This window comes from Chamaea fasciata, unplaced genomic scaffold, assembly GCF_029207755.1.
Source record: "Chamaea fasciata isolate MVZ Bird 193981 ecotype frontalis unplaced genomic scaffold, bChaFas1.0.hap1 SCAF_4, whole genome shotgun sequence".
Taxonomy (NCBI): domain Eukaryota; kingdom Metazoa; phylum Chordata; class Aves; order Passeriformes; family Sylviidae; genus Chamaea; species Chamaea fasciata.
Genome location: NW_027094089.1, coordinates 64,898,179 through 64,922,065, shown reverse-complemented (window position 1 = coordinate 64,922,065; position 23,887 = coordinate 64,898,179). Strand labels below are relative to the sequence as shown.

The 23,887-nt window shown below is 41.7% G+C and overlaps 1 long non-coding RNA gene across 1 annotated transcript; it reads left to right on the top strand.

The window, feature by feature from the left end:
• The first annotated feature begins 6,786 nt into the window (after positions 1-6,786).
• Positions 6,787-8,625, top strand: LOC136288943 (uncharacterized). The gene is made up of 2 exons (XR_010720656.1): positions 6,787-6,971; positions 7,956-8,625. It is a non-coding gene; the product is annotated as an uncharacterized lncRNA (long non-coding RNA).
• Positions 8,626-23,887: the final 15,262 nt, after the last annotated feature.

The following is a 23,887-nucleotide window of genomic DNA, read 5'->3' as shown; positions in this document are numbered from 1 at the left end:
GCGCGTGTCTGCCGCTCCTCGAGGAGCTCAGCCGCCGCAAAGCACGCCGAGCGGAGAACGGCTGTTGCTGGCCGGAGGAGTTTCACTGTGGCCAAAGGGATCCAGTCCTGGGAAATCTACTATCACCAGTTCGACCTGAATCCTGAGTTTTTCTCTGCCACTTGCGGAGGCTGGGCCGCTTTTCTGCCTCGCCTTCGAGCTTCTTCGGTGCTGCTCCTCTTGCTGCAGCGTGACCCTGCACCCCCTGCGCTGCCGGGACATCCTGCCCCTGCCTGCCGGGACACCCTGCCATCCCAGCTACCAGCCCGGGACTTTTCCACTGTTCCAGCTTGGTGCTCTGAGGATCCTGCAGGGACACCGAAACCAAACTGCCCTGGGTTTTGTGAAACAAAGCCCTCAAGGTTCTTGGTACTGTTGTCGTTTGTCATTAATGCTGTAGTTGTTTGGTGGGGGGGGAGTTTTTTTGTGTTTGTTTGCTTTGTATTACATACTAGTAAAGAACTGCTATTCCTATTTCCCAAATCTTTGCCAAAGAGCCTCTGATTGTAATTTTACCTAGCAGATACCTGTCTTCCTAAACCAAGACACACTTGTAAAACCAAACTGTAAACTAGTTCACATTTTTAGTTTAAAGAATATCTCAATATTCAGTGATTTTGTTAATAACTAAAGAAAAGTGTGAATAAAATTATTTAAACTTTTCAGTTTGGTATCATTAAATTCTATTTTAATGGCAGCTATTGTTTCTTCTCAACAGATTATAAAGAAGTTATTCATAAGAAGTGCTTGAATAGAAATTATTTTGGAATTTGATAGATTAAATAGAAAAAAGAGAAAGTTCAGACAGAATATGTGTCTACTTCATTGATACTGTCAGTATATTTTTCTAAAGTTTTCTTCTTCAAGCAGGAAGTAAAAGACATTTTCATGTTGGCTTTATTCCAGATTTTGTACTTGAGAGCAATCAAGTTACCTTTCACAGCTTAGTTAGAAAGGCTTACAGTAATTAACAGAAATATAATTTAAGAAAACTGCACCTTCTTGAGTGTCACATTTGCACTGAGACAACATAATTGCTTCATTCTGGGCTACTGAAAAATTCATATGTTCCCTAGAATCTGAAGTGCTAAGACATAAGCTCTGTTTGGAAGGAAAAGGGTAAAAGGCCAAAGAAAAGTTAAAGAATTTTTTGGTTCATTTATCTAATGGAACATCTTTCTTACGTGCAGAAGAACCAGCTCCACATGAAAGAAAACTGCATATTTTAGACACATTAAATGAATTTGCTGATGTAAAATTTGAGAGCAGGAATTAATGAGGCATCAGTTTTAGAACTTCGGAGCTAGAACTTAAGTAAGAACAGGCATTCATACCTAAAATTATAGCTTTACTACCTATTTTAAACATGTTCCAACAAAAATAATTATCTACCACCTCTTAATAAATCTGCAACTCCAGCCAAGGTACTGCAAGGATACTTCTATGATAGCCAATGCAGCAATAAAATGGCTGGAAAATCTGAAAATGCATCACCCTGGTCTACCTTGAAGTTGTGTCATTCAGAACTTCTGTCTTTTTTTGTAGATAAAACCACTTTTTTTCTCACTAGACATCCTCTTATGTAGTGTTTTTTAACCACATAAAGTGTGGAATAGCCAAAATGCTGGCCCATTCTAGTTATTAAATAGGGAAAATACATAATAATGAAGTTGATTAGCATTTTGCATACTATCAGCAATTCCTATAAAAAACAAAAGAGCCAGAACTTTCTTTTTACTACAACAACCCTTCTAGAAGTGATGCTGGGGCGTGACACCAACAGTTGGCCTTAAGCACCAGCAATTCCACCTTATGAAATTAAAATATGACCATCTTCTCTCAACATTGGTGTAGCCAATGAGAAGACAGCAGTTTTGGACACAAAAGACTGGACCAGTTGCAAGCTTAGGAAAACCAGGCAGCTTTCTGCGGTGGAGTCTAAGCTGGGTAAAATCATTTCAGAAAGGGACAGAAAAGTTCTTACTACATTGCCTGTACAAGACAACCCTAGAGCTTTTCCTGCTAGAGAGCCTAAGAAAGAGATCAGACAAGGCAGAGTTAAAAGTGATTGCTGGAGGAGGACAGTTTCACAGGTGCACCACATCTTATTGCCAAACAATAAGTATAGTGTACTTTTTTTTTTCATAACCTTAAGGCCACAAAATTCAATTTTGTCTACACTGCTGAGATGTGAACCACTTCAGACTGGTGACTGCAAAATTAACTTTGTCAGTAAATGCACAAAGCTGAGGCTGCTTTATTTTATTGCTAGGTTTTGATTCACTAAATGCTGCTTCTTTATTACAGAATGTGTTATAAAGCATACTGCTGGTGCTGAAATGAACCCAGGCTTTATTTGGACAAAAATAGATTGCTAAACTCAAGCCCAAAAGCACTGAAAGCTCACTAAGATGGCCATTCTAGGGTGCCAATTATAAGAGGTTTTTGAGCTCTTTCAGCCAGTGCTTTTATTCTGCCAAGTTTTTAAAAAGCACAGGAAAAAGGATAACTCCCAAAACAAAAGTCTATAATTTGAAAATACGGCCTTAAGTGTATTTTATAATCCCTGCATTTTCCATTTGGAATGTAGGACAAATTATATTTGCACCACAACCTTCTCTTTGAGTCTCACTAAATGCCAAATGGATCACTTTCATAATAACTTTCCAATGTGAATGACCACTCCGTTTCTATGCATTATCTATTTTTGGCTTAAGAAGCCCATGAGGAATCATTCCGGGTTGCAGAATATGGTGGTTGCTGTTTTTCCCTTTCTAAAGAGTTGCAGGAATTTAAAGGGAGACAATTAAAGGGAATATAAAATTCATCAAAGTAGTATTACAGCTAATCTGCTCCTCATAATATTATTAAAAACTCTCTTGCACAAGTTTGTACTTATACAACTACAAGCCTGTTAAAAATCTGCATACTTTCCTGCTAAGTTTTAAAGTATTATGGAAGCTTTAGGACTGGTACTTCAGATAAGAGGTCTAAGGAATTACACATTACCTGACAGTTTAGCAATAAAGCAGTAGACTGAGTTTTCAAACACCCTCTGCTTGCTACTGATGTTATATTGCTGCAAGTTATTGAGTAAATAATGTGGTGAGAAGCACATAAACCCTAAGACACTTGATTTATCAGACACTGCCTGAGTTTCAGTTGGAGGCCAAACTACTCATGACTTTGTAGTGCTCAAGCCACACATTGTCTAACTGCAGGGAGCTGCTGCACCAGCTAAGAGTGAGCAGCCTCTGCAACCAAAGCCTGTTTGAGGCTTAACCTGCTCTGTCAATGTTCTCCTTTCTATCCCCTGGTTGCTGCCTTTTGCATGGCCCAGCACATGGCAGCCCACTTAACACCAAGTCAGGCATTGCTTAATATTGTTGTACTTGGCACAGCAGAGACACATCCCAGGAGCTTTTCCATTGATTTGACTGGGCTTTAGCTGATCCCTGTAAATAATAAGACAAACATCAAAAGCTGGTAATTCTAATTATGCTTGACAGGAAGATTTCCTCTGATATCCAGGCACAATTGTGGCAAGCCTCTATAAAAAAATAAAAAATAAAAAATAAAATCTGCAAAAGCCTTTTTCAAGGAACGATGCCACTGTCTCCATACATACCAGTATGCAAGATCACAGTCTGACTTGGTTTTGTTTCATTCATGTCACAGTTTTTGCCATGTCAGCATTTTAATTAGTAAAACTTCAAACTTCTGTTTCTTCCTCCATAAAACCAATATGAATATGAAAAGCCACAGGTGAAAATCAATAAATAATGTACATTATTTATACATAGCAGTAGATAGTAGAGAAGTTGTTTCCTTCTTTCAGCATATATGTTATAAATTATTAAGAGCCAATCTAAAATTCAAAGATTTATTTTGCAATTTCAGAAATCAATTTTGAAACGCCACAATAAATTAGGACAACATTGATCGAATGTTGGGTGGGCAGTGGGACGGCAGCAAAGGTGCCTTCCAATCTTGCCCACAAATTCTGGGCCTCAGTGCAGGGTTTTTATACAGTTTTTCTGCCCAGAGGCAATGTCTATTGAAAAGTCCAAATATTTATGTATTCTTTTCTCTCCAAGTGAGGTTTTGAAAGGATTTCCTGGTAAATTGAAAAGACGTCCCAAAAGATCTCCCACATCTTCTTTTGGGGCACTTGATAAACTCATCTCCTAGATTTTCCACCAAGATCGATATCAGATTCTTGAGTAGCTGTGAAAGTGCGGCCCACCCTTGATTAATGGGCCATCTCCAGGCTATCTTCACTGTTTCTGTTGCAAATTTTGTGGTTTCACAGCTTGGACAATGGACTTTGGAATTTTGGAGATGCCCTTGGATGGCTACTGAGAATCCAGGTTTTAGTTACAATGTATAAATTTACCACATACGATTTTAATACATGGATTTATACACTGCATCTATTACACATATACAGCTGATAAGCATGGACTTTCAGATAGATTGGACTTCTGAGCGAATTTGTGATTTCCTAAAAAATGTAGAAAACATGGAAAAAGTATGAAAACAGAACTGCAGCTTTACTTTTCATTTCTAATTGAGTTATTTTCTGTGCATAGAAAATGCATTATTTTCATAGTTTTAAATAAGATTTTAATTGAGATGTAACTTTAATAGTGATACTGTACTAAACAATCTAAATGCTTACGAAGTATTTTTCTTGCACACTACCTCAAGGGCAAGTTGGAAAATTAGTAAAGAATGACCTTGCTGCTGTGTTCCTAGATGCATGCACACTTCTGTCATATAAGAAATCCTGCTTAGGATTCCTCAGGTAGGAATTTTACCACTGGTCCCATAAATTTCCTTCTCCGTGGATTTCACCTCCTTTTCTTGGTATTGTTGGGGTTTGTAGTGGCAGATCGTTCTCAGTCACACAAAAAAGCATGCCCTCCTTCAGAGCTGGGACCCTTATCGGGCTATTTCCTTTTTCTGAAAGGCTCTAAGTAGCTTAGGTGGTCACTGTTAGCTGCCACATTCATAGGACCCCTCCTCTGACATAAGTGCAAGGTCAATACAGGATTTTGTGTCTCAAATATTACAGTGTAGGAACAAAGAAAGTAATTGTAATTTTATCTCAAGTTAAACAAAAAAAAAAAAAGGGAAAAAAAAGTACTGTACATCTTGTAGTGCCTTGCTTCATGTTTAAGACAATTAAATCCTACACTTTAAATGGGAATGAAGTGGACAAACAATTTCTGGTCTGCTGAACCAATGTCCTATGGAGTTTAGGGAGAGCATGTACACAGGGCTTTGGTAATAACCAGAAAGTTCATTTGGAAGTAAAATACATACAAGGCAAAATGGAAACTGATGGGTGCTACACAGGAGGCATGGAGTGCATAACCTGGGATACAGAGGCTTACACAGAATCCTAGTATCTGGACATGCCCAGGGCTGGGGAAACGGGAGACTGACACCAGGCTGCTGCCACTGCCCTGTAGCACTGTTACCCACGGAGCAGCCCAGCTGCTCAGGGCACAGACCCCGGGTCCCTGCAGTGCCTCATTGCAGGTTGTTCACCCCCCTGGCAGAACTAGGGTAGAGTTTTAGGCAGGTCTGCACTGCAGAGGAGACAGCTGTTTGATAAGGCCTACAGCAAACCTAGGTAGCTTTAATGTCTTCAAGTAGTGTGCCAGGGAGCGGTCAGCATGGGCTGGCCCTGGGAATTCAGAGAGATGTTCTGAGCTATGTGAAGCCTGAGCCAATTCGCCTCTGCTGTCACTGCTGCTCCAACCACCTCAGTTCTGCCTGCACAGATGGCAGTTCTGCCTCCAGCTGCAGACTGGGCACACACACATCCATATGCGTATCAGCATGTTAGCTACAAAAAAAGATAATTTGTATAGACCCAAAACATCACTGTGCCTTGCCCCGCACATTTAGTGCCCTGTAACGGTTTCTGGGTGAATAAAGCCTACAATGTGTTTTCCTACTCTGGTTTTAAAGACTTAGTAATAGATAATGTATGTCAGAAATAGAAAATATTGAATTATTAGGTGTGGCATTTCAGGTTCCTCCAGGCTATGTAAAAATTAAAGCATGCTCTGCTTTTCCCACAGTCAGAAGAAATTCCCAAGGCAAATCACCCCCTCTAATCTACTTTTCTATTTCTAGTATGTATTTTAAAAATAACTTTTGCCTTATCAATTATTTTACAGATACTAAAGGTAGCCTGTGATGCATTATTGAAAAGAAGAAGATTGCTTGTTTGTAGACTTCTGTGTAGAAAGTGAACTGCTTAATTGGATGTTTCTCATGGCCTGCCACAACTCAATTTAATGAATATTTAATAGCAGCATAATGTAGCTATTTTTAACAAGTAGCTGACAACTGCAAAAAAACCAAAAAAAGCTTCACAAATGGTGACAAATAGTGGATTCAATGCAGTGCACTGAAAAAAAGTCACAAAGACAGAAACATGAGCAAGCATGAATGATAAAAGAAAGCTCACCAAACATTATTATTTTTAAAAAAAATTAAAATTAGGACAAGGAAGAGGAAAATTAAAAGCACAGAAATATTCTAGCGCAACACACCTCCAGAATGTCTGCTTTAAGCACCCCCAGATTTGCCTCCAAGCAAAAAGAGCGAGAGCTCCACTGAGGCCCTGGATAAGGCTGAAGCCCTGACGAGCCTTCCCGAGTCAAGCAGGTAAAAGGTGCTTGCATTGGCTCCAACATGAAGGGACTTAGCTTGTGCCTCCTGGCTTTGCCCATTTAATCCAACCTTGTGTCAAGGCTTGCAGGCTACCCCCAGGTGGAGGAACTCAGCAGGAAACGATGGTGAGAAGAGGCCTGGGCCAGAGACAAAGAACACCAGCCTGAGTGGAAGAGGAGGAAAAGGGACAGCAGGAGACGCCAACAATGCAGGAGGCTGCGGCAGGCCAGGAAGCCCAGGTACGGAGGTGCCAGGCTCTGCTGCCTGCCTTCCTCTCCACGCTGCCCTAAGTCGGCCCAAGGTGCCGGCAAGGGCTGCCGAGGGCTGCTGCTGGCCAGGGCTTGACAAGAGCTCCTCTGCAGCCCTTGGCTTCCAACACGGCCATGTGCTGTACCTCTGTAGGAGGAGTGTACCTCTGCATGGGAGAAAGTGGCCGAGGGAGAGGCTGTGAAGATGGGACAGCTGCAATGCCTCTCCCTCCACTTCTCGGTGTAGCTGTCTTTTGAGCTACACTTTTGAGATAAGGTTTCAATGTTGAGGCCTCTGTTTCAAAAGTTCTAGCTCAAGGGCTAAAGAAGTGGGTCTTGCTTTTGGGATAGGGAGTTGCTGCTTTTTCCCCTCTTCCCCCACTCTGCTGCCCCTGTGCCTTCTTGCCTTGTGTGCCGTGCCACCCCACCCCCTGTGGCCGCGCTGGGGTGCGGGCTGGTAGCCAGGCCGGGCCGAACAGCGCTCCGAGCGCCAGGGCTCGGGTGACCGGACCTGACGGGAGCGGCGGGAAGTGCCGGTGGCTCCAGGCACCGTCTCCCTCAGGGGCCGCGGGGCTCAAGGCACCGGGGAGCCGCTGAAGGGCCGGTCAGGCTGAGGCACCGGGGCTGCCACAGGGGACAGCGCTGTGAAGGCACCCTGCTGTTGCTGAAGCGCTGCTGGTGACTTCGGCACTGAGAGGACAGTGAGGCGGCGGGGGCTGAGGGCAAACGGCAGAGCTGAGGGCTCTGGGGGAGCTGAGGGCGATGGCAGCGGAGCCTGGGTGGGCAGGGAAGAGGCACAGGCTGAGAGGGCTGGCGGGGCTCAGGGCACTGGGGACGCTCGGGGGGATGGCAGCACTGGGGGCACTGATGGGCTAGGGGGCTTTGGAAGGACTGGGGAGGTTGTGAGTGTGCTGAGGCTATGGCGGGGCTGAGGGCACGCTGCAAGCGACTCAGTGCTCCCTTTGCTTCCCATAGATCTCCGTCTGCTCGACGTTTCCAGAAGGGCTGCTCTGTGCGGGACCAAACCATCAAGGGGGAGCGGGGGGAGGTGGACTGGCCTCGTTCTCTCTGTATCTTGTCCTACCCCAATATGTTGTGGGTTACCATTGTGCCTATATATAGTTATGTCTCTGTCTGTCTCCAGTTTTACCTCAGTATGTATGCAGCAGTAGAGCTATAAACAGTTCTATGTCTTTAGCTACAGGGGGATGGAGGTGTAGCTGGGTACTTTGGTCATTGTATAGTTCTGTACAGGTTCACGTTGTGCAGAGCCATTTTTACAGAAGTCAATGTATTTACACAACGCAGATCATTATGTTTCTCTCTGTATCAATTCCTATGTAAATGTGCAACATGTCGTCCAGTTTTATGTCTGTATCATTGTCTATGTAAACCTGCTTTGTGTTGGGCAATTTCTTTCCAGCTCGGTGGGTATTTAGAGAGGGCCAGGGATGTTAGTCACTCTTTGTACATCCACTGTTTTGTAACCTGTCAATGATGAGACAGGTGTGAACTGGTAGTGATCTTTGTCACTTGCCATGGAGTCATCAGAGACTATGATGCAGCAAGCTTGTAACAGAACTTGTAATTGTATGTAAGAAGCAATGGTAGAACAAGCTGTAATACATTTCCTTTTTCAACTCAAGTTGCCTTTGGTGCGTTTCTCTGGGCAGAGCTGCTGGAGCAAGGTACAATCAGTGAACCTTTGGAACTGAAATGAGTGTTGGTTTGTGTCACTGGGAGCAATTAGCAGATGCCTGCCTTAGGATCCAGGAGAGTTTTGACAAGGAGTGCTGATGGGGGCTGGGGGAAAGAGGCAGGCATGCCCAGCTGATCCCCGGTTGCATAAAGACAGAGCAAGAAACCGTAGAAGGGTTTGTGCAGGTGGCAGAGCCACATGTTTGAGAAGAAAGCACTGCAAGAGCCTGCTAAGGAAAGCTCCAATTGCCATAGGAAAAGTGGGCAAAGGAAAGAAAGCCCCAGTCCAAGAGGGCATCTCCCTTCTTTCAGGATAGCCCATCCCAAAATTGTCTATGCTCTTATGGAAGGGGGAGGCACCAGAGCTCTGCACCAGGGGATGCCAGGGAGGCCATCTGCCCCTCACTGCTCTCTGCAGCCAAGGCACCACCCTGTGCCCACAGGAATGCCTGGCCTTGGACCAGCTGTGGGTACTGAGTACCAGGAAGGAGGCAGTGCCACAGACAGAAGAAAAGCTGCAAAGGGAAGGCAGTGATTGGGATGCCACCTCCATCATCCTCATCTGGCCCAGTGGCTCGTGCGTTGCCACTTTTGGATGAGTCATGGTGCCATGTGCCATGGTAGGGCAGGAGAGCTTGCCAAGCAGGAGGCCTTGGGCAGCCTTGCCTCTGGCCTCCATGCAGCACAGGAGGAGAGAGTGGCCTGTGTGGCCTGGTCAGCTTTGGTTTGCCAGAAGGCAAGGACAAAAGCCACTGCTCTGGCAGCTGACAGGGAGCCAGGGCCTGGGCACCACCTCTGTCTTGACCCCTATGAATCACATCATATTTATGACCCAGTTGTATGATGATTTCTTGTTTTACCAAACATATTTCAGTACAAAATTTGTGTAACTGCATTCTTCTACAGAGAAAATTGATGCTCTCACTAAAACTAAAATATGCAGGCTATTGTTTCTGTATACTTTTCATTTGTTTTTTTTCAAACTGCCTTACTCCTTTTTCCTTTTTCTCTGGCTGGGTTACATTACCAGCTAAAAAGCACAGCTTTTTTTACAATCCAGGCCTGAAGAACACATTACAATAAAGCTCCCCAGTCCTTGCAGGAATACAAGTGACTCTACAAATCCAAATGCCATTATTGACAGTTGGATAGTCAGTCTGCATCTCATTCAGGAGGAGGTGAGCTGTGGAGGACATGAATGGATCTCAGGCTGGTCTCTGCTTATAGTCATTTTTTTTACCACACATGTCTGAAAAGCTACTGCTTCATTTCTGTGTCTGCTGCCATCTCCTTTTTTTTTTTTTAAGCCAGTCTCGACTCATTCACCTGGAGTTATCAGCAGGGGTCAGGTCCCCATATCTTCCATCTTCTGTTCTGAAAGACACAGCAAAGGAACTTAACAAATACATTGTTGGCTCGTATATATTGAGAAAATGACCAAAGGATAACATGGGTGTCAAGCCACCACTGTTCTCCCAATGGACTGGAATGGACTTCAGTTAGGGCTGGTCTGGTAAGTCTCTTTTGAACCCAACAATTGTTAGCCTACACTGCTGTTTCATGTGCTCCGGTGCCATGTCTTTACAGTAAACTTCAAATTTCAGAAGTGTAAAAATTTTGACAATTAAGAAATTATCCTTCTACTAATTAGTTAGAATTCTAATTCTTGATCTCTAGTGATTGTTATAGCATGCCCTGTATGTATTTGTACTAATGCAAAGGTGTTGTGTCAAGGTGAAGATCTTTCCAACAATTGACTTCACAGGATTAACCATGCTTTGTACCCTCCCACATTTCTTAAATTAAATGTATTTCCTTTAAATCTGTTTGTATCTCTTCTTATCGTTTATTAGGTAAAATGATAGTTTAGAGTGAAAAGTATACATAGTTACTGCTTTTTCTATTTCTCTATTTTAGCCCAAGCCAACAAATCTTTTCTGTTTGCTGACAACACTCCTAATACAGTATCACTTTGAGAAAGGAACGTCAAAACTGATTACAGCATTTCACATGAGGAATTCTCTCTAATTTCTGATCCAGGCCAGTCATACACCTCTAATCCTGCTTGCAGTTAGTTTCCAGGATATAATCTTAACAAAGATTTTGTCAAAGGCTTTTGAGTCAATAATTGTTGCTGGCATTGATCCATTGTCCACAGTTTGGAGGTTTCAAAAACAATTACCCATGACTGTAAATGTATGTTTCTTCTCTCAAATATGGATGATTTAGAAACAGGGATGATTAATATTTTATATTTTGTCACTATTTCAAAATATATACATGATGGCACAAAAAAAGCTCACTGAAATAAAACTTACCTACATCTTTAAAATAAATTACTAAATTACTATTTTACTGTCTTGAAAGATCGATATTAGTTCTGCTGAGATTAGTCTGTCTTTCTAATAATTCTCTCATATTTTTAATGAATTCTTGGATGATTGCTGTGAAGGACTAATGCATAAAAAACAATTCCACAGGTTCTCAGCCATTCTTTCCCAAATAGCAATAGAAATGTTTCCCATTTTACCCCACTATGTATACAGTCTGCAGCACTAACTTTAGAGAGCAACAGCTGCAGTTCTTTGGGTCAGTTTTTGGTTGTTTTTCCCACAGAGATGGATCCATAATGACATGGCTCCACACAAAATGCTTCAGAGGCAAGTTCAGGCAGAGAGTGAAATTGATGCTGCCCCAGGTCTAACATTTTTCTGAAGGTTTGCTGCCCTGCTCCATTTCTGAGTCAACTCTCAGACCCAGTTGTCCCACTGTCAGCAAATGGGCTACAAGAGGAACCCTGCTGTCTGGTCTACATGTTCCCAAGAAGCCATGCTGCAAATCTGTCCCATTTTATATAGAATTGCTATGAAAAGCCATGCTATGATCTGACAGGGGAAAGAAATAATATAGAATTAATATAAACTCTATGTTGAAACAGTTGTTCTGTTTTGTTATCTTTCTGTGTTAACAGAAAGGAAAGCAGTATAAACCAGCAAGCTGACAATTTTTGTAGAGCAAAAATCTATAGCAAATTCATTGCTCCCTCTAATTCCTTGACTTTCATTGTATGTTTGATGGCATTCAAAATGATATATACTCTAAAATGATATATAATTTTTGGCTCTTTGCATTGATAATCTAAAACCTTCCATTTCTGAAAAATTAGTTTTACTGGACAAAGGAACTTCTGAACTAAAAAGTTCAGATTGAAATTAAAAGACCACAGGTCCTGGGATGACAGAGTTGAGGATGAAGAACAATCTGTCAACACAAGTAGAAGAATCTACAAGTCTTGCAGGATTATCACCAGTTGTCTCAAACCATGTAGAATTTAGTATGGTTAGATAATAAGAAAATTTTTAGTGGTTTGTTGACCTAAAGTTTTAGAGAGCACAGTGTTCATCCAGAGGCCATTATACACTCATTCCAACATAGCACGCGTGACTGCAAGATGTGGTATGTTCAACAAAATAATAAAATATGCCAGCTTTTCAGATCAGTAAGAAAAATAAGACCATGCTAGTTTTTATTGAACACACCCTATCTGGTAAAGTCAGTATTAACCACAGCTTTTACAATCTCACGTTTAAACTCCTAAAAATAGGATAGAGAACAAAAAGAGCAAACTGAGAGCAAACAGCATTGAGAATCTCTCTATTTTGTACCCTACCGATAAATCAGTTTTGCTTTCAGTAAGGATATGTCTTTTATATTTGAATCCTAAGGAACCAAACAATAGAGGCATTTAGTCCATAACACATTAGTTAAATCAGAAGCTTTCTTCTGGAATATAATGTACAGGAAGGAAAATTTTAACCACGTGCTATTCAACAAACTTAGTGAAACAATTTTAAACACATATATTTAAAGTTACTTATTTGCTGCAACTTACTTATGCCTTCCTTTCTTTGTTTTATGTAAAGAACTTTCAAAATCCTCTTTCAGAATTCTCTTTTGTACATCTTTCTGTTGTTTATTAGACAGCACTGTAACTCTGTAAACCACTGGAAGTTTAAAAAACAACATATTCTGATATTGTGGTTGATATTAGAAAAAATGAGTGCTACTGCTACACTCCTCTGAATTATTTTTCTGAAATTTGCCTTGATAGCACCGGAAAGTCTCATTCAAAAGTAGTATCTAAAATGCCAGTATACAGCTATATTCCTGTTCTTACAGAGTTAGACTTTTAAAAAGACATGATTATAATGAACCATATCTGTGTGACTTGGAGCAAATCTCTTTTGACAATGGCTAAGTACTTTCAGTTTGAAGAAATGCAGTTATTGTCCTGCAAGTGTAGTCTCTGCTTTTCAGTCTGGTTGGGGATGTACTTTTTTCTTTTTAGAACAATATTCTCTTATGAAATATTCTTAAAGTACTTGGATGATACTGCACTACAACTTCAGAAACCAAAAGAATCTGTCAGTTTACAACTCATAAGGAAACTTATTTTGGATAATTATAAAGATATATAACGCCAAAGCAACTCATTATAGTGTCAAGACACCATCAACGTATGAATGTCACCCTTTTAAAATTAGAAATAAATAAAAATAGGTAGTGACAAAAAAATTATTATATACGCTTTTGACTCTTCAAAGATATTAAGCTTCTTAGGGTTATAGATGCTTGTTCTATCACACACAAATAAACAGTATGACAACATTACCCCGGACTCCCAGAGCTGTCCTCTTTCAGCCAGAGATCTGCCCTGTTTGGTCACAGGTGTTTTTAATAGCACAGGGATATTTTGCAGGCAGTCAGTGGGCAGGGCTGTACTGTGGTGTTTGGGTTTGCTTTCAGGATTCTGCCTGGTATGACTGGATTCCTTTGAAAGTGAGAGTACAACTGAAAGTGAACCCTGTTTGGTTTGACCTCAGTTTCTCCGTTGAATTATTAAAATTAAAGACATCCTAACCCAGTGCCTACTGCAGTTGGTAAAAGCACTAAAAATCTACATTATTAAATATCATTAAGTTGTGGGCAGGGAGGGCGGGAGGGGAGGAAGAACAAAAGGAGGAAGGAACTGCAGGATGATATTTCCAAACATTCTGGATTTCACTATGAGGGTTGGGACTGTAAGAATGAAGTCTCATAGGGAGGAGCAGCTATGACTTCATTACATTCAGTGGAAATGTAATAAGGAGAAAATTGGCTGGTAATGAGAATGCTTGTTCTTTAGAAAAAATGTCTTGATCACTGAAGAAAATAATGAATGGAATTGACTAAAAGAAAAAATTTAGACAGAAAAACATGAGAGAATCTGAGGCAATCAATGTAAAGAGGATTAACTGCCTCTATTCCTCCAGAAACATGAAAGGGGAAAATAGTAAAGGAGCATTACAAGGAAACATAAAAGCAAAAATGTTAATCTTTTTGAGTATGCAACTTAGGAAACAGGAAAACGGATGACTATCCATTAGAAAGTGACTAGAAACATACAAAGGAATAAGGGGGGTGGCAGACATCACAGTAAAAAATTAAGTGGCAGAGGAGATGAAAACCACTGCATCACATGTATTGCAATGTAAGGTTCTTCAACTAATAGCCACCTGAACCTTTTGCAGGTCAGATTTTAACTCCCTCAGTCTGCAAAGAATGACACTCTTGTATAGCTTTATATTCATCAATAGGGAAATCCTATGACCTCAAAAAGACTACAGCCCCACATGAACTTATACAAGTACATATGTACAGAACCAAAAGACTAGGGAGGAAGCAAGGGACAAGTTTGTTCCATACTGTCTATGGAGAAAGAACTTTTGCAAGAGTTCAGGTGGCTAAGTAGATACAGGGAGTGATGGTAAGGTACATTTAGAGCATTGCAAATTATGTGAGTAGACTGAGGAGTTGTCAGAGCATTAATGAAAAATGGGATTTCTTTCTGAAGCAAATCCACACTACCTAGCAAATACCTTCCCATGATAGCTGTGTAATCATTTGACTTGGTGAGATTAAAAGCAATTACCGAAGGAATTTATTTGCCTTAATCACTAGATTTAAGTTTCTTACTATGATAATAGATTTTTAAACCTATTAATGCATAAAGCAAATAATGCTTCATCCTAAACTGATTAGAAAAAACAGGTTATTAATGGGAGGAAAAGCAGAAGTAATGGTGCTTAAATTCTTTCCGAGGATCAGAGGCATAACATGAAGCTAAGGTTTCAGGTGGGCTTAACATGATGCCAGAAATGGAAGCAGGCATATGAAGTCATGCTGTTGCTGCTGACTTGCAGTCACCAAACGGTTGGTGACCAGGAGTGCTGCCAGGCTGGTGGCCAGGTGGGCAGGTCATGGAGTGTAGAAAAGTGGTTAAAAGTTAAGCACAGTGAGAGAGCAAGTTGTAGTGAGGGGCATTTAAGCATTGGAGATAGGCAGTCTGGAAAAGGCTTAGCAGAGAGATCTGCAGGGCACCCACTACTGGCCATGAATACTCTGCTTTCTGTGAGTATTCCCATTGCAAAGCACCACGTGTGACCTTCCATGGTGTGCCTGTAGGAGCAGGAATCACTTCAGGGACGCACAAAATGATACTAAGCCCGAGGAGAAGGATGGGCAGTAGTTTAGAGGGAGTTCTGCTGAATTCCTCCACCCCTCTGCATGGGAAGCCATTTTTAGAGAGAGAGGGATGAAAAAGACTTATCACTCCATAGAGACCTGCTTTCAACTCTCATTATTCAGGACTGGTTTGCTGTGGATTATGGAAATGTGCAAAGTTCTTAGGGTAAAAATGGATCTGAAATCAAGTATGAATCAAAGATTCATACAGCATTTCCTTCATGTTATGAGAAGAGGCAATGACAAAGGCACTAGACACATTAAGCATCTAGTTTCACTTTGCCTTCTGTGTCCTCATTGGGTCCATAGAAAGCAAGAACATATCTGCCACTCTGGCAAGGTAACCACTACAGCAAAAGACTGATGTTTTGAAATTTCCAGTGGTCCCCCTACCATTCTCTCTGAGGCTGCTGTCTGCTAATTTTCTTCCATTTCAGTATGTTGGTTTTTTGTGTTTTGTTTGTTCATTTTTTTCCTAGCTGCAACCTTGGCTGTGACGAATTTAGTAAGAAATAAAGTCAGCAGAAATTAGTCATCAATCAGTCACTCTTCTATTGATTTGGACAAACAATACCAGTCTGCAAATGCTTCCATCATCACATTCAGAATTGTAATTTCTCTTTTTTTGTTTTCAGTGACATTTTTTGTTAAACTTATCACAAATTCTCCATGGTGATTTAAAGACAAAACTGCAGTAATGACTTTGGAAGAGCATGATATCCACATAATGTTGTTAACCATCTAAGAAGTAACCAGCTGCATTTGCCCCTTGTTGCTGATATTTAACCTTAACTCTCCTTCTAAAACTTGAAAGTGCTTTTCAAATATATGTTACAGCATGAACAAACAAATTTAGATAAGGCTGACAATGACAGTTTCTTTGTTTGGCATTGATTTTTCCCAAACAAAAATGCTATTAAAGTTAAGCAAAAGGTATTTTTTTCAAGTACAGTTTTAGCACTCCAGTTGATTGAATTGAAATGTCTATACTAATCAGTACAGACCTCGCTGTAAATAAACCTGAAATATTGTACAGCTTTAGAAAGTTTCTTGCCACAAAACTACTGCAAGGTGGGGAAAATAGCAGTGTCATGCAGATTATCCAGATTTCTCCTCTTTTTGCTGTGAATGTGGAGAAACCAGCCATGGTATAAATTACCCAAGTTGTGCCCTCAGTGTTTCTGTCCATTGGGAGAACATGCTGTGCTGGGACTCATAAAATACCTCAAACTGGAAGGGACACATAAGGATTACCAAGTCCAGCTCCTTGCTCCCTTCAAAACTACCTAAAATTAACCCTATGACTAAGAGCATCATCCAGACACTTGATGAACTCCACCAGGTCAATGCCATGACCACTTCACTGGGGAGTCTGTTCCAGTGCCTGATATGATCTGATTACTGAAAGATGCCTCTGCCTGAATTAAGGTAGAAATCTGATCATATGCCAAAGTCAACAATATGGATTTCATTGAACAGTAAAATAAGGTGGAGAGAGAGAAAGAAATGGAAAAGAGAAGAGAGAGATAGACAGTCAGATGAAGGAGAACATAGTCACCACTCAAGGATCCAGTGGCATTCTGTTGGTACTTAATCACCCAGGGCTTCTCAGTGGTGGGAGTTGTTCAAAACTTTTCACCACTTATACATTCTAGCAAACAACGAAATTAATTAATTAATCAGTGCCTCAGTCTGCTTGGCAGGTTTAGGGGAGTCTTGTTTGGTGCACCCTGGGCAGTGTGCAGGAGAAACAAACAAAGGTCTCTGGAGGATCAATAACAAACTTTTACTTGCAAACTTCCGACCATTAAACTAAAATAAGGTCCTTGGCAATTTTTAAAATGTAGCCATTTTGGTTAGAAATGCTGCAATATAAAAGTATAAAAATAACACTTAAGAAAATGTATAAGGTAAAGGAAAGAAAGAGAAAGAAAGGATAAGTGTAGACAGCCACATGATCACCACCTGTGGATTCTATGGCAAGATTTGATTCTTGCGATTTTTACATCCATTTGTTCACATGTTGGTTACAGTCTTGTCAAAGTGATGGTTGCAATCTTGATCCATATGGGATGGGGAAAGGCTCTGAAACAAAAATATCTAGTGGGTTACTATAGGCTCAGGCTTGGTGAGAATGCCCAAGTACGTCCCCTGGGGTGGTGAGTTTTACAATGGAATGTTGTGGATCAAGGGATGCTTTGGAAATATTTGATGTTTTATGACAGTTTCTGAAACTTTACAGCTGCCTCTTACATGGGTGTAGTATCAGTTGTGTCAATTATGGCAAATCAGCAGAGATGAACACCATCAGACCCACTGTGAATGTCCTGGTGCTTCCTCAGAGGGGAGTCTTCACAGCTGAGCCACTTGTGTATGGACACTGGCATGATGAAAAGCACGATTCCATCTCACAGGATTTGCCTCTTATCAGTCTCTTCCCTTATCTTGTTCAACACTCAGCTGTTGCCTTGTGTGATGGGTGTGCACCTCCTCTGAACTGGGCAGTGACTGTAAATGGCAGATTGTTTGAGTAATTAAGCATTAATATTCCAGTCTCTCACAACTAGTTACACAGTTCTCTTATTCTATTGGTTAAATGTTTCCCTTCCTTCTCACACTAATTAGTCCCATGCTCAGTCCTTCTCTCCTTTCAAGTTGGTGGGTTCTGACTTGTAGTCACAATCTCTCCCTGCCAGAATTACCTTTTACCCATTCAGAGCTGGTATCAGCATGGTTGCTGAGTTTGCTTTCCTTTAGGCTGCATTCTTTATGTCCATTATTAGTGACACGTTCTTCTCTCCCAGATTTGTTTACCTATCCCTAGGCCTGAGATAACACTGAGACAACAGTAACACCTTTATCTTATGTCAAGTTCCCTCCACAGTGGCCTAATTTACAGACCAGGTTTTGGGTATCCATGTAGGCATATTTGGCGGTGGGGGCGTCAGTGGTCACAGGTGCAATCTGTTCCATAACTTGAAGGGATCTTTGACCTTATGAGCAGTTGCTTCTTTACACAGTTTGCCACAGAGGCAATTTTTGTCTGCATCCATTACCCAGGATGTCCTAGCCACATCTCAATTACACCAGGCTTGGAGTTAGAGCCATGCTGTTGCTCCCACCTGTGCTCATCTCACAGCAAAGTCCTTCCGTAGTAGCAGTGTTTGAGACAGGTGATTGTGCTCTTTAAGTCATTACAGTGCCCCACTACACTCAGTGAAGAGCCTTTTCCTAATGTCAACCTGACCCTCCCCAGCTGCTGGCCCCCATGAGGAAGCAATAGGCTTACCCCTCACCTGCTCTTTTCCAGGCTGAACAAGCAAGTTTACCTCAGCCCTTCCCTGTAAATGCGGCCCTCGAGATTTTTCACCTTCATAGTGGTCCTCCTCTGGACACACTCAAACAGTTTGACGCCCTTCTTGTACGTATCCTACTTTCAGGGTTTCTCTAAACAGGATAAGGCTGCCTGAATAAAGAGACCAGAGCAGAAAGGTTGCACAGGTGGAACAGGGTTGTGTTAGAAATTCCAGATGGAGAACTGGGAATTTTGTACTAAACGTCTGTGAGCCATCAGCAGTCCTTCTGCATAAACCAAAGAATCCAATACTCTGAACATGTTATGACCCAAATTGCCTTAAATTACTTAGGGTGTTTTTTTAGCTCAGATGTTGGCTGTGCTGTGAGAAGGCACAATGGCAGGTAGGACCAGGAATTTCCCTGTCCATGGCAAGGGTAAGGAATAGCTACCTAAGAAATAGCTAATAGGGAGTGGGGTGAAGGGTGGAGGAATGGGGAAAGTGGTGGTATGTGGCACGTGTAAGTGGTGTTCTGTCCAGGAACAGTGTGGACTTTGCACCAGGTATATGCAGTATGCAGGAAGGGATACAGAATTTCGGCTGCAAAAAATTAGAAAATTACCCCAGGTCAAGATAATGCTCTGAAAAGGGTTTATTTTAAGCAGCAGCCAGCATCCCACTCTGGAGCAGCTGAAGAGAAGGGATCATCCTCATGGGATGCTGAAGAGAAGAAGTAGGCAAAATTTGATGTAATGGTCACCGAAGCTCACAGGGTGTGGTGTGTTCCTGGGCATCTGTGGCGGGGCAAGATCAGAGTTTGATTTTATAACTCTGATCTGTAAAGCAAACACATATGATGTTAAGTTGCTTGAATTATACACTTCTTAAGAAAGTAAAAGCACATTATAAATAGAAACAATTACTGCAAAAAAGGTGTGCATAGTTGGAGCCTATCTTTTAACCTTGCTGGAAATCTCTCATTGTCTTACTGTGAGACTGAGAAGATTTAACCTCTGCCAGTTTTCAAGTTCTGAACTTTGAGGTGATCAGCCTCAGTGTAGTACTGCAAGGACAGCTAATAAACAGCTATAAAACACTAAGCATGGTACAGAAGATAAAAGAATCAATGGAAAAATCTGAATAAATTACTTGAATAAATAGCATAGAAAAGAGTATTTACTAAGGTACTTCATTCACCTTGTCACTTTTTGGTATGCTTTCCATCCGTCATTTGTTTTCACAGATTGTGAGCTCCTTGGAAGAGGATCTGTGTCCGTCCCTAGCACCACCAAAAAACATGCCACGAAGTTGAAATAATATTGTGAAATAACTGTCTCAGCTATTGGAAGTGTACCACCTATCATACCTGAGCAAGTTTGTGAGGTTCTGAGTGTGCTCGTTCCTCCAGGACCGCCATGAGGTGAGGAAGCACTCCTCTGTTCATCCCACACAAGGAGACATAACAATGAAAACCCAGAAACTGTGTCAGAGCAGGGGAATCTCCGCAATCCCAAAGCCAAGGAAGAGCACCCAGGTGGGGTGGGCACACTTAAGATACCTTTGCTTAGACAAACCACCCAGAGGAGGCCTGCAGATGTGACACAAGAGCTACAACAGGACCTGTGTCTTTCTGAACCAACAAGTACCCTAGGACACCCCACGTGTTAAGGTTTAACACTACATGCCTATGTTTAGCACTCCATGTTCATGTTTGAGCATTTGCACCAAGCCTCACAGCCTCCTTTAAAGCAGTGACAGAAAACATGACCTTTTGAAAAATTATTGGTAACAGCAAGTGTGGCAGCAATCATCATTATGTTCATCTATTTAGATGCTGGTGTCGGACCAAAAAGCCTATAAAGCATGAGGGTTGGCTTAATTTGAAAGGAGTAGAAATCCCAAGAAACTGCAAATGCATTTTTCCCATGAAATCCCATGAAACTACATCAGGCATTTGAGATTGAAACTACACAGATTCATTAACTTGTCAGAGGTGACATTTAGCCCACAGATCTCTGTCCTTTGCTCTGCCACCAGCCACAGCCTCCTTTCTATCACATGATTTTCTTGCATTGTTTGCTATTATCACTATTATTTATTATTCATGGAGAGTTGATGGCATACTCCAAGATGGACTGACGTGCAGGAGAGCGTGTGCACTCTCTCTTTTAATAGGTGAGGAGTCTATTAAGTCTATTAATACTACCTAACAGTTTTTCTACCTATAGCTCAGCATCTAAACTGACATCTGTCCATATACCTCAAAAACCCCATGCATTGCCTCACTGATGACACATACAACTTGGTTTTCTTCTGCATTTCTCTTCAGCCTCAGCAAGAAAGACAGATTAATCTCACTCCTGGTGTGATTCTAACAATGATAAGAGTTACTACACCAGGTAAGACTTAATATACCAGCAGGACACCTATAATGACAGAAGTAGAGCTTCCAAAACAAACTAAAACGACCAGACATTAAGCCCAGTTCCCAGCAGCTCCCTTGTTGGGTGCTCTGGGAGCTGATTGATACCTGGATTAGCTGTCTGCATTTCAATTAAGCGCCAGTGAAACAGAGTGAGGCTGAAGTAGCTGGCAAGAGAATGATTTGGGTCAAGATCAGTGGCAATGGCCAGAAGCTGAGTTCCCCATTTGGCAAGTGCAGCGTTAACACCCAGGTGTGTGACCCTACAGAGAGTTTCATACCTGTTGTCACAAGATGGTGCTGCTTAAGCCTGTGTTGGCAGCAACAGAAACCTAATGCTGTGCCAATGTATTGATTCATGGACGCATGTGTTTATTTTTCTTAATGTTCTATGGCAAATGAATGTTATAAGGTCACTTAAAGAATCACAGCAAAGGCATAGGCAAAAGCAGGTTTAATATAAAACAGAAAGTATGATGTAGCTAATTTGCAAGGTTCCCTCTATTATTTATGACTACTGCTCTGGTTAAAACACACAAAGAAGGAGCAAACTAAAACCCAAAACCAGTCAATCAAAATCCAAAATCAACCCAAAACTTATCTCTGTGGAGGCTGGGGATAACGATAGGAAAGTGTAGTGGTTTGAAAGCACAACAAATGAGAGGCTCCAAGTCAGAGATACAATTTAATAGGAAAAAAGGAAAGAAAGTAAAATAAAATAGATGCAATAATACAAAAGACCACTGACAGAGTCAGAATACAACCTGAGCGGAGTGATGGAAGCAGTCCAGATGAGGTGGTCTTCCTGAAGCAGTGATCCTGTAGAAAGGTCTGGTAGCTCGGGACCTCTGGGAATCCAGTGGGTAAACGCCCCTCTGGTGTTCAGAGTCTCAGCTTATATCCAGGCTGGAATGCTTGGTTCCTCCCTCTGGGCGGAGCATCTCACAATGGGATGGTGAGTCATGTGATAAGGCCTGATGGGCCCATTAACAGGAGATAGTCCAGGAGGGGGTTATCTGTGAGTCGTGTGGCAAAGGCGCTGATGGGCCCATTAACGGAAGATAAGCCAGAGTGGAGGAGGCAGGGAGCACTGCCTCACCTGGTTTCAACAGTTGATGAAGACGGTAATAGAATATACTTCAACCCAGGACAGGAAGGGGGAAGGATAAACAGGGTAAGGAAGACTGTCCCAGTGTGTCACAAGTTTCGGGGTACACCCCTCTGCTAAACTGTGCCCCAGACTTGGCCAACAGTTTAGGCCTACAACTTTAACAGCACTTAAATGATAGGTTAAGTTAAACATTTTATCTGAAGATTAATACAGAATTTAATATACCTCATGACCCTAACCTAACAAATCTGAAGTACTTAAGAATGTAGGAGAGCAGAATTCCTTGTATATTTGCCATAGCACATTCACACCCTCATGCACACAGACCTGAAGAGTCTCTACAAGACACTCACAGAGTACTTGGAACAAATTCCCCTCAAACTCAGTGAAGGACACACATCTGATGCCTTTGGATCTTCCCAATGGGCAAACGGTTGAGCCTGCAGAAGCGGGGGTGTCAGTCCAGGCTCCATCACTGTCATTCAGTGATCCTCCAACTTTAGCAAACTTGAGAGTCTTCTGGCTCTGAGATGCCCCACAGAGAGGAAGGTGCTGGTCACAGTCTCTGCTGTCCTGGAGAGCTCAAAGGATCTCACTTTGGGCCATTGTTTATAAAGTCACAAGAGAGTGGGTTTCATTCATAATAATTTTTCATCCTGACTGCAATTTGAGCCAGTATGTTCCTTGAAAGTTTGATAACAAAATTGTTATTCTGCTTGGGTTGTTTTCCAGGCAAGAAAAATAAGTTTCCAAGGCTGTTAATTAAAAAACGGGAGCTCATTAGATAGTACAAATTCCTGGGAACAGACTGATTTTGATAGGCTCAGGAGGAGCTCAGCCCAGGTGCTGTTTGTGAAGATCGAGGCCTAATGAGCATTTCTCAGATCACAGTGAGGCCCCAGGAGGTGTGCAGGGGAGGCACACCACATGTACACATATGCCATTGCACATCTCTGTTGTTGTGTAGATGAATTAATTACATCCAAATCTTAATAACAGACAAATTCTTTGAATTCTTTAATGCACTCTTCTCATGAACCACCCCCCACCCCCCCACCCCGGATAACACCACTTCATATCAGGTAGGTTTACTCCAATAACAACCTATAACAAGAATATTTTAATTTCTTTAGTTCTGATTCCCATTTCCCATATATGCTTCTTCAGCTCAGCTGAGGAACAGATTCTGAACTTTGTTTACTCATGGCTTGCTATTTATTAATCACATATGCAGCATTTTACAGAATTTGGTATTCTGCTGTCAAAAACGTTAGAAGAGCATTAATGCATTGTACATGGTATCATATATTAGCTTTGCAATTGGGTGTCACTCTTATGGTTTGGAGGTATATCTAATATTTCAGGTGTTCTACACATTGTACACAAAAGAAGACTGAAGTAGAGGTATTAGTGCACAAGCAGCAAAGGACTACCCAACCACCCACATTAGATTCAGCTGTGAGGAGAAACAACCCTGCAAAGACCCATTTACTTCCAGACTTGTTTCTTTTCATCTCAGAACTGAAAATTTCCCCATGAGGGCAATTTGCAGACTCTTCTTCCTGGCACCGATCACTCTTGATGGGCATTGGTGAACAAGCACCAGCCAGCCAAAGCACAGACATGCTGGGTGCCAGTTGTTAGTGTGAGGGAGAGACCCAAGAGCCTGTGGCACCTTCCAGCTTCCTGTTTGGGTAATTCAGGGAGTTGCAGAGATTGACAGCAGGAAAATATCACAGATTCAAATCCAGACTGCCAGCAGATATTAAAACCCCAGGCTCCCTTTTGCTGGCCCTTTTGGGATGCTTGAGGGTTT